The sequence below is a fragment of the Genypterus blacodes genome, unplaced genomic scaffold (assembly GCF_046128005.1).
Source record: "Genypterus blacodes isolate CSIRO-AG114 ecotype Tasmania unplaced genomic scaffold, CSIRO-AGI_Gbla_v1 ptg000030l_1, whole genome shotgun sequence".
Lineage (NCBI taxonomy): Eukaryota > Metazoa > Chordata > Actinopteri > Ophidiiformes > Ophidiidae > Genypterus > Genypterus blacodes.
This window is the reverse complement of record NW_027466843.1, coordinates 6,740,001-6,752,161: the sequence shown is the minus strand read 5'-3', so window position 1 is coordinate 6,752,161 and position 12,161 is coordinate 6,740,001.

Here is a 12,161-nt window from a genome sequence, read left to right as displayed (position 1 = left end):
ATGTAATGTTTGAGATGACATTGTTCCACAAAAACAATTGGTATCTCCACTGTCCAACCATCACAGATATACCAGGATAGAAACTGTGTGTGGGAGGGAAGTGTACCCTGTCTCTCAGGTGTTACTGCACAACTCTGTTTGGTGCTCGCTGATGTGGATGCAAACTCTCTTCTTCCTCCTGCCTTCCTCTTCCTCCACTCTCCACCTTTCTGTAGAGCATCATTTTCCCACCACACACACACACACCCCTTTCTCATAGCGCCTCAATCTCTCTCTGCCGGTGCCCCGCTGTGATGTCCAGTGCTGAGTGTTGCTATATCTGCGTTCACAGCAGGGCATGCACACACACGCACACCTACTCACACTCACCCACACACACTGCCACGACGTTCCCGTTACACTAAATGTGTTCGCAGCGGGGTAAACCTGATTCAAACAGCCAGCGAGGAAAGTCTAATGATTGATGATAAGACCAGAATATCCGCAGCCACAGCAAAATCACACAAACAGGTTATCTGGGACCTCCAGGCACTGAGCTGCCTTTTACATGGCAGAGGAAGACAGCCCGGGATCATTAGCCCACACACAGGCCTGTTAACACACACATGCACAGGAACACGGTATTGCAAACACACATCTACACAGTGTGTGTGTGTGTGTGTGTGTGTGTGTGTGTCTCTCCCCTTTCTCTCATGTCGTCAACTTTCTGCGGAAGTGCTGAGGAAGCAGGCAGGTACACGGGCACCTCAGCAGCGAGGCAGAGGAGCCGTTAGTCTGATGAGCCGTTAGTCGCTCTGTTCTGTAATACACACACACACACACTGAATGCGTTATAAACTTTAAAGCAAGACACACAGTGGTAAATTACATCCGTGTCACTGTGTTCCATTCTGTGCAGTGTGAGGGAGTTTGCTGTTGTGTTATGGTGAGATGATAGTGTGCCATTGGAGTTTTTCCCAATGACGTAAGCCAGAGAGAAGTATTCTTGTAGAGAACGATGATGTAATGGACTGTGAAGGTACTCGTCAGGCTCCTCCTCCTCCTCGCCTTCTTGCTGCTTTTCCTCCCTCGCCCTCCTGTCTTTTTCTCCCTTTTCGTCTCAGCAGGCTTCTCCTCTGGGATCGCTGACTCAAAACCCGACAGCCCCCTCGCTTGGCCACAGAAGGGAACTGCGCCTAGGGATGCCAGCCGCTGCACAGTAGCCCCTTTGTATTAACACATATGCCTTCCATTCATATGTATTTTGTCTCCCCCCCCTCTTTCTTCCATTTTCCTTGATGCGACGCCTCTCAGTCGCCGCACTAATATACCCATGTTGGTCTTTGTAAGGTTTGTCAGTTAGTTTCCAGACAGAGGCAATTCCTTTTGTCACTGTAAGAGTCAGAACCGTGAAACATTAATCAGACTAAAGTTCTCACAGAGGACTTCCTTACTCATACACCTCCTCCTCCTTCTCCTCCCTCTTCTTCTTCCTCTATCTGTCTTCATCAAAGAATAACCACCAAGTCTGTCTGCGCTTGAGAGCTGCAGAGGAATCTCAAAGCTCTCTCTCCTCTACTTGACCGTCCCACTGAGAGAAGAAACAGGACATATACGCACAAATGCAGAATGAATCCACCTGCACACACACACAAGCAGTGTAAACTCTCTCCTCTGGGTGGCCCTCCGTGACTTTGCATGTCCAATATTACTACCGGGCTCACACTTAGTGCACGTACGCATACACACACACCCCCTTACACTCAAGAACACTATCCTATACGTAGACGGCATACATACACAAATACAGAGTGCATGGGGGATTTGCCAGAGGAAACTGACATAAATGCATAAATATCCAATTACCATCACAACACTTCAAACAAACAGAAGATGAAATATTGATAACTTTGAAACATTTATGTAATCCACAATGGTGCCTTATATAAGTGTTCCATTTACAGGGAGAGGCAGAAATGTGCAGGGAGGTATTCTCTTCTTTTTAACCTCACTGAATAAGAAAGGAACTCTGTTTGCACGTTGGCAAACAATGGTGTGAGCATACGAGCAGGCCGGCTGAAACAGTTGGACAAATGTTCTCTCTCTCTCTCTCTCTCTCTCTCTCTCTCTCTCTCTCTCTCTCTCTCTCTCTCTCTCTCTCTCTCTCTCCCTCTCTCCCTCTCTCCCTCTCCCTCCAAGCACAACCAAATGAAAACGAGAGCAAAGTATTAGTATTGATTATTTAAGATGAGAGTTTGTTTCCGGTCAATCGCTCAAGCTTTCTGCGATCGGAGAATTCAATGCAAATTCAACAAATAACCGAAATAACATTTTTTCTCACAGCTGCATAGGTTTCAAATAAACAGCATAAAAACTACAAAATTTTGCATTTTTCCACACAAATTCTAAATCAAATCAGACATTGTATTCCTTTGTTCTCTGTGTGTTTTGTTTTGTCATTAGGATCTATTTAAACTTGTGCTTGATGGAAAATTTGCTGCAAAATTCAAGAAATTACATCAGCAAAATAAAATGAATCCTAAAAACAAGTGAAATCAAGGAGGAACTGTCCAGTGATGGATGTCCACTTATAACAGGGAGTGACTGTGGATGTTTTATTTGGCAGCTTCTATTTTGTATGAGGACGTCAATCGTTCCCCCAGATAAATACTGTTCCAAGCATATGGAGCTGACGGAGCAGCGTTTGGGCTTCTGTCTCCGCTCTTCTGCTTTGAGCTGCAGATCACAGAGCTTTTGGAAAGGCGTAAACAAGCAAGGGAATATGGATTCTCTCTAATTAATTGTAAATTGTCACCACTCGAAAAAGGGGACAACTGAGTGATGTGCGCGTCGTCGTCGTCGAGTCTATGCTGGTGTTTTTGTGTGCCGGAGAGAAGATTGGAGGGGAAACAGAGGGGAAGACTGAATAATTTGACTTAAGTCTGGTGTCTTATCAACAAGCTGCTCTTCGTGGCTTCCTCTTTGAAACTGCTCCTCTCCGCTAAGGCCGAATAAATTAGAACTGTAAATAGGAATATTAATGAGACCATACATTATTTCTGTTGTTGGTATTGGTTGATGTTGTTGTTGTTGTTGTTTGTCTCGACAGGAAGGCTCAGATCTCCACAAATGCAAAAAAAAAGGTAACTTCTCTGCACGTCGGGAGGCTCATTTTGACGGTGACCTAAAATGATGTCCTAGATATGCAGGGAACATCCGTATGAAACATTCCTGGAACGACAGGCAGGAAGACAGAGAGGGAAGTGAGGAGGTGAGAGAGGAGAAGTGGAAACCCTCTAAAGTATTGTGAATGATTTGTGTTAATTTAAAAATATTTCTGCTGTATAAGTGGGGGGGATGTTATCCTCTTTTGATGATAAAAGGATTTTCATTCTTTAACATTTAACTGCTCCTTGTTATGATGTAGTTTTGACACAGCAAAGCGATGGGTTACATAATTATCAGCATCCTAACTGTGGTGGGCGGGGGAGTCGCTGGAACGCAGCAAGCAGAGGGAAGAATGTTTAATATACTGTGGGAGTAAATAGGACTACAAGCCATCAAAACAAACATTCATTTAGAGGTGATAGCCCCCTCTGCTGGCTTAAAGATCCTCAACCTCTGCCAGTCACCTGGCTTCCTCTCCGGGGGGAAGGAGCCCTCGCTTGCTGCCATCTTAAACGGCCGTCCCATTACTCTGAAAAATCAAGTGGACCTTTTTTTTTTCCTCCATTTTTTTCAATGTGCTCGTCTGAGAGAGCACGCGGGCTCACGCTACCCAGAATGCAACGTGGCCCATCAGCATTTTGGCCCTTTCCCACAGCGATCCCTACCCACTGCTCCCTCATTATGGAGTGTCACTCTGTAATGAAATCACACTCTCAGCTGCGGAGGGTGCTGTGTATCGAGGAGGAGGCTGTAATTAAACAGGCTGAACCGTGGGATGCACTCACTACTCAGCCACCATAAACAGGAAACATCCGTCTCCATTGATAGAGCCGCCTTATTAGGCCAGCTGCTAAGTTATATTATGAGCCTTTTAATTGAGAATGCAGAACCCCCACAAACTATAATTATAATTTCTACCCCACTATAATGCCAAAACATGTATTTAGATTGATCTAACTGCTGTGTGCTTCTAATACTGCATTCTAGGGAAACTGGGCAACAATTTATCTGCCATATGAGACTAGGAAGTAGGAAGATGGCACATTTTTGTTCAATATTTCCTCCATTCTCTCCCAAATTAGCAGTGGTGGGCTACATTTCCAAGCCTTTTCTCAATAGTTTGAATCAACATTGATATGTACAGATCAACACTGGTATGATAGATCTTAAAGCCCTCTCTTGCCCCACCCTGCTCCCCCTCTGCATGTGGCCTCTCTCGGTGTATGGTGTGGTTCTGTGTAAGCCTGAGTTATAGGGAGAGCAAAAACGTATTGAAACACACTGCCAGAGAATTCAATTAAGTCAGTCTAATTACCCAAATCAAGTTAGATCGAACTGATGCCCCTAAAAAGCCCTGCACTCAGCAAGTGAACCAAAGAGGTGCATTAAGGGACACACACAGGAGTGTATGACAGAATGTCAATTATGCCACTTAGGTATGAGTTGGAGGTAGGAAAAAAACAAAACCCCTGGCATCCAGAGTAGGAGTGCATGATTAATGAGCTTTACAAACAGGCCATGGTGCTGTTCACAAGACAACAATGAAGGCTGATCTCTGCTTTATTTAAGCATAAAGCTATTTTTTTTACGTCAAGACCTGCATATCACACCCGAATGCCGTCCGGCCACAAGTGATGGATCAGAATCTGCGGTTAAAAATAACACAAAAGCCTTAAACGGAAGAAAAACACAACTCGTGAAATTCTTTGTATTGGGATTTCATCATATGACAGTGTATTTTCTCTTTCTTTCTCTGTGTGTGTGTTTGTGTGTGTGTGTGTTTGTGTGTGTGTGTGTCTGGGTGTGTGTGTGTGTGCATTCTGGAGGCTGCGGTAACCGGAGTGATGTAATTCAGAGTAAGCACAGAGCAGCAGCAGCATTTGTGACAGCTAAATTTCATACCCAATTCATGACATGCAAATTTCTTCTGAGTTTTCTAATTTTATTTATTTATCTATTTATGTATTCCTTCCTTACTTATTTATTCATTTTTGGAGCTCCGGTGGGACCATCATGTATGATCCAAAATGGAAATCAGAGAATTTGCTCTCCCACTTTTGAGAATGAATGACTGAGCCTTTAGCCTCGCCCATCGCCACCACATTATGTAAGACACCTGAGAGTTACGACAGCTTTTTGATTCCAACAAGCCATCAAAATACAAATAAATCTTCCGTCCCCGGCTCTGTGAAATACCTCTGAGGTCTGATTGTCTGACAAACATTGCTGACAAATGTGCAACGTTGTTCAGCAGCCAGTTATCAAATCTCAGAAGTTTGGAGCTTCCAGCGGCGCTCAAATGAACCAAATCTTTAAAAACAAGCTGTGCAGGCGCTGGGAAGATTGATTCAAAATTCTTTCTGTCACACGACAAGTATCAGCTGTGTTATCACTATAGGAACAGAGCCATCTTAAAAAGCTGCTCTTTGTCTCTTTTTATTGTCTTCTGTACCTACTTGACGTCTCATTCCAGCTGCTGAGTAACGTTGTGTGTTAAAGATACTAGTAGTCCAGCCAGTGGACGAGGAGGCCAAGTTAGTAGTTAGTGTCATTTACTCACCTCCACCTCCCCCTGTTCATAGAGAGAACGTCTGAAATGCCAACACTGACACGCCAAATACAGACAGCGACTCCTATGGCTTCACAGGGAGCTGCTCCTCCCAGATCTAAACTTAGACCCACTTCAGAGCCACACTGGTGCAAGGTGCATCACACCCACAATGCACCAGCTGCATTTTGGCACAGAGATCACGGTGGTCTATTACATAAAATGGAACGATGGTGATTCAACTGCTGAGGTACTTTATGGGAATTCATTGCTTTAAAGCTCACGGATGGTTTCTGGACAGGGATCATTTAAAGTTTTACATTTATGCACTTTCTAAATACATTTGGAGAACTATTCTATTTTCCCAAAATGGTATCAGAGAAGTTGTTACAGTTTAGAGAATTGGACATGTAAGAAGACCTCAGAACATCTGTGGATCTGTACGGTCTGAGTGCAATGTGTGTGTTTGGTAATCATGGACTTGCACTGACTTGACTCTGTGTGTGTGTGTGTGTGTGCATGTGGTAGAGGCTGTGTGCACGTAAAGGTACCATGTACACTAAGAAAATATCCTCTATGTATCATTATAATAATCCCCTCTGCGCTTAAGTCACAAGCAAAGTATGAAGTACAACTGTGTGGAAGCACAAAGCACAATGTGGAGCTCATGTGACTGCATTAACCCAGAGCCCCTCTAAGAGCTTATCTACCTCAGTCATGTCTGAGAGAGTGAGGGGAGAGGGAGAGGGAGAGGGAGAGAGAGAGAGAGAGAGAGAGGGAGAGAGAGAGAGGGAGAAAGAGTGAGGGAGAGAGAGAGAAAGAGGGGGAGAGAGAGAAAGAGGGGGAGAGAGAGGGGAGAGAAAGAGGGAGAGAGAGAGGTGGAGAGAGAGAGGAAGGGAGAGAAAGAGGGAGGGAGAGGGGGAGAGATGGAGGGAGTGAGAGGAAGGGAGTGAAAGAGGGAAAGAGAGGGACAGTAAAGGGGTGAGAGAGAGAGAGAGAATTCAACAGTAAGCAGTGAAGAACAAAACAAAAGAAAGCAATTCACAAACACACTGTTGCTGCTTTGAAGCTGTCACTTCTCCATTTCTATATATGGTTTGTTATGAGACAGAGAGCTCAGACTCTTGATATGCAGAAGTGCAGGATTCTGAGATGAATCGCAGAGCAAATCGACTTGAAGAAGAGATCATTCCGCCGCACCCCCCATGGTGACAAAAGCACAGAGAATAACAATGGGGCGTTCTAACACTAACACAGACGCCAAGAAAGTCTGATGTTTCCTCAGTGAGTTTGAAGGCTTCACTCTGTGTTCCCCACTGAGTAGCCAGCAAACATTAGACGACGGGTTAAGGAGACTTAGTGGTTCCATGAAGCAGTTCTGTTGGCCTTTGGCACATTTCATTCAAAAGGCAGAAAGGGCTGCAGTTATATGGTTTCGTAAAAAGTTAAGAGGTCTCTTAAAGGGGGCAGTAAGAAGCTAGAGTCACTTAGCTTCCTGTTCGTACTTACTGCTTTCTCAGGCATTAACAGAACAAACAATTTCCAAACTAAGTCGTCTCTAACGTTGCATGGTGGTGTGAATTCAGTTTGATCACTCTTCACACAATAACATGACATCTTTGGGACCAAACAGGTAGGACTGAGCCTGACTCAGAGGATCTTTGTTAGGTCTTGTTGATCGCTGGTTTGATGCCAGTCTGGGACAAAGATTGCATGTCATCACCTTTGGCGTCTCTCTTTAACTCCTTGGGTGGAAGAAAGCGTCTGGAAGGCTTTTAAAACACAACCTGGTTTCAATATATAACTGTTGTGTCAAATACCACTGTCAAACTAGCCTTGGGGGGATATACAAGTACAACCAAACTGCTTCTCCGCTCCTTCCCCTCCGTAAGCACCCCTCAGCTGCACCTGTATATGCGTTACAGGCTTGAAATTGTTCAGCCACATCACTTCTTCACCGCCGCCGCTGTGCACAGAATGCTGCCAATTATACACTGAGTGCACTTTTCAAATCCAGTACAGCTCTGCATGCGCATGCTTTATGAACAGATTGGACAAATATGCTCAATCTGGTACCTGTCTGTATCCGCCAAGCTAATTTAAACACTCCAGACCAAACTCTTGTTATACACACCTGGGGAGTCTCGGCGATGCTAAACTGGATATGAATATCAATAAACTGCGGCACAAACACTCAACTGGGGACTGGAGACGTCTGGAACAACATGCAGCGTCTAACAGTGTACATTTACAGATAGATTCCAATTAATGTAACGCCTACTTTCCTTTTTCTCCCCGAGCGTTCTTACATCAAGCGAGCGTGGCATTGTTAGACTAAACAGTGATATGCGAGACATCCATGGGACATAAATATTCTTTGTGTTACATAATGCGATAGACAGTGACAGCTTTGTTAGATAACCCAACAGTTGCTAACTAAGAGGCGTCGTCGTGCCTCTCCAACCCCCGCTAAGCGTGCGAGATCGATGACAAAGAATTAGACGACATAGAACCTAGAACGCCAACATTATCAGCGCGACTAAAGACGAAACAGATTGCATTTCCTGATCTAGCGCCTCCTGCTCTACGTCCAGGCCTAACGGGAGCGTCGCTCACACCCCAAACTCGCAGCCCACCTATAATTACTGCCCCCCCCCGGGTTCACTGTGTGTGTGACATGCCGTCCGAGCTTGACCACAACCGATGTAAGAGTCTCACAAGCATTTGACGATGAAGTGTGACTTTCTCCCCCCCCCACCCCGCACACACACACACACACACAATCCCCCCGCTGAGACACCTGGTGCCGCAGCATCGCTCAGGGTGGCAATATTTAACATGGCGCTGTTCGTTTTTTCACCCTCCGTCACTTCGGCGTCACCTGCTCACATCGCCCTCCCTTTGCCCAGGCCCCCGATTTACTGTCCAAACCATTCTAGACGTCTACACACTCTGCGTGTGGCTTGTGGCAGTGCACACACACTTTGACGGGAGCGAAGGAATAAAAAAAGGAAGTAAAGAGGTGTTTTTGTTTTTCTCCTGGGACGAGCCTGGAAGTATTTTTGGATTAAGGTTTTTCCTCAACGAGATGGAGTACGGCATTCTAAAGGGATTGGCAGTGGTTTTGTTGATACAGTGTTGCACATCTGAAGGTAAAGTGGCAAGTATTTGGTATTTGGCTTGATGATTTGCACATGTTTTAACATAGGAGTGACTCTTCAGATGTAACAGATGAGCTGGTTTGAAACTAATTGACTTAAACTGTTGACTCTGTTTCTCCATAGGTCTCTTTACCTCCATCCTACCATCCACTGAGGTCACCCCCCAGGATGGACAGGTCTCCCCCCAGGAGGAGCCAGAGGTGGTGCCAGTCGTAGCCCCCCCAAGCCTGAAGGAGGTTCAGCAGGCCGTGCAGGAGGCCACGGAGCAGGTGGACAGTGGTGGGGCAGAGGAGGTGCTGAAGGAGCTGCTGGAGAGGGTGATGGAGGCGGCTATGGGCCAGGCAGAAGGAGGGAGCGAAGCGAGAGTAGATGAGGCAGGAGTGCAGAAGGCAGCTGAGGAGGGTGGTTTGGTAGTGGAAGGGGGAGATGATGAAAGCGAGGCGGAAGGAGGCACGAGGGTGCTGGAGCTGGGAACAGAGGAGGAGGCGGCGGGGGGTGTAGACGTAGGAGCCACTGGAGGAGACGCCGGTGCTGGAGAGGAACAGGAGCTGGAGGAGAGAGGAGAGGAGATTAAAGGCGAGGCGGGAGCGTTTGAAGGCGGGAAGGGGGTAGCGGAGGAGGGGGAGACGGCGGATGAGTCTGTAGAGGAGGCAGCGGCAGGGGTGGAGGCAGCAGAGGGAGACGATGTCACCAGTGAATCTCTTGTAGATGTCCAAATCAGTCAGGACGTTGTAGAGGAAGCTGAAGCGGGGCCAGGAGAGTTGGAAGTGGTAACAGAGGAGGAAAAGAAGGAGCAGGAAGAAGAAGAGGGAGCAACCAAAAAGGAAATGCAGGAGATAGAGGAAAGTCTGGCTGGTGTTGAGGTTGTGGAAGTGGGAGAACCTGAGCAGGAGACTGTGTTAGACCCGAATTATGACCCCAGGATGGCTCAGGTGGAGCAGATAGAAGACGTTTTGGAGGTAAAAACTCAGGTGGTTGAAGCGGAAGGTGGTTTGATATTACCTCCGCCGCCTTCTGATGGTTACGAGAAGCTAGAGACCACACAAACTATAGAAGGAGAGCGGGCAGAAGAGGGAGAGCAGGAGTTGGCCCAGGAGCCCGAGGGAGAGCAAGCAGAGACAGAGCGAGGCCTTTCAGAGGTAGAGGGAGGAGAAGGAGCAAATACAGAGGGAGGAGACGTGGTGGCGGGTGAAGGGGAAGGAGAGATGGTGATGAAGGAGGAATCAGAAGCGCTGGTGGGTGAGGAGGGTGAGCAGCAATGGCCAGGTGTGGCGGGTGAGGAGCAGATCTCTTTGGAAGAACATGGCGGTGAAACAGTGGCTCAAGGTGAGATCCACTCACCCCAACAAGAGAAGATAACTCATCTCCCAATTTCATAGATACAATCCTAATTCTAGCTGTCCAGATCCTGCCCACACTTCACTTTCATCCCGATGCTCATTTTCATCACAAGTTTTACATCCAGCAGCTTTAGTTAAGCTTGAATTCTTTGCGTCTTTTAACCTAACCTTTTAACCTCAAGGAGACGAAAGCCCTTACACAGTGATTATAATAATCTCTTTTATATTATTTATGATATTATTGGTCAATTCACATTAATCGTGCAGAATATGTGTATATATGTTCACATCATAATCGATCAACTACCCCTCTGGCCTACACACACACACACACACACACACATACACACACACACACACACACACACACACAGACATCAGGACACACCCACTCTTCTCAACCGCAGTACATTTATACATTATCCCACATTCCATAGGTCCACTCGACTAACCCTAAACTTTGGCCTCTTGGCTTCATTTTCACGTGTGTGTCACATACTAAACCCCTTTTCTAGATGTGCTGGTGCTCCCTGCCCCCGAGGCTGGACATGATGGCCTCGGTGCTTCCATAGAGGACGGCCCCCAGAGACATAGTCCCACCCGTGACCCGGCGACAGGTGGAGGTGAGACAGAGAGTAATACCTTAGGCGAGGACCACGCCAATGAGATCATCACGGCCACCAATGACCTCCTGTCCCCAAACCCCGTGGAGACTCAACCCGTGCTGGATAATTTCATGAAGGATGGTCTGGCCGCACCCCCAGAGTCGGAGGGGGAGGAGCCGGAGGAGGAGCCGGGGGAGGAGCCAGGAGAGGCCACTGAGCTGGTGGAGGACGTAGCAGACAGGATAGGTAAAGCGGGAGAGGGAGGGATGTCACCGAAGACAGGAAATAGACAGTCGGGCGTCCTTAGAGCCAAACACACATCTATGAAGCCTTAGGAAGGGATGAAAAAAGAACATAAATAGATAAATACATAGATCAGTGTGTGTGTCCCCTCTCTCTTCCTGTCTGAGTTTTATTAATGTCTCAATAAAGAAAAAATGAGGAGGGAATTTAACTCCCCTTTCAAAATAAATAAAATATGAGTGAAATATTCTCCAGGCTCTCTTAATTAGAGCGAGGAGTAAAATTACATTGAAAGCCTTTATTTAATCAGACATTTTAATTAAGAATGTGTGTTTTTTTATCACTCCAGAGTGCCTGAAGTATTATTTCTTACTTGTGGCAAGTTTCTTTTCCTCAAAAGCCACCTGAAGGTCCCCTGGAGTTTCTTAGATTTCAAAAGAAATCACAGTTTCAGGCCTTCTCACTAAATACTGGAGCCACAGACCAGAGACACATTTAAAACTTACTTTAATTAGAATGCTCCTGAAATAATGATGTTATATTTGCTGATTCTTCAGCGAGAGAGTCTTGTGTGTGGAATCGTCTCATGTGCATTGAGGGACAGCTGATCCAATCTCCTTATGTTCCTCTAAACCCTTTGTGCCTTTTCTTTCCCCCCTCCTCTTCCTCTTCCTCTTCCTCTTTATGTGTCCAGAGCCGACTGAGCTCGGGCTGGAAGCGTGGAAGATCGCCGCTATAGCCGCCGCCGTCCTCCTGGTTTTGGAATCCCTCGTCATCGTCGTTTACATCCTCAAATGTCGTAACAAATCTAACAGGTAAAGAGATGGTAGACACCGGTGTCCCAAATCCATTCCTTACTTTATGACAGGAAATGAAACATATGAGGTCCACCTGTTTATTCTCCAGCTGAACTAACCCAGCTGATTGTTAAGTGTAAGAACCAACAGCGTTACACTCACACCTGGGAGGTAATGTGCAGCAATTAACAGCAAGTACCAGCAAATAAAGACATCAAAGTGCTGCATACAGACTTTAGTGTTTTGGTATTTTTCCTCTTTGCAGGTATAAACACTCTTTCATTAGTTATGTGCTGTCCTCCTTTCTTTTTTTTATTGTT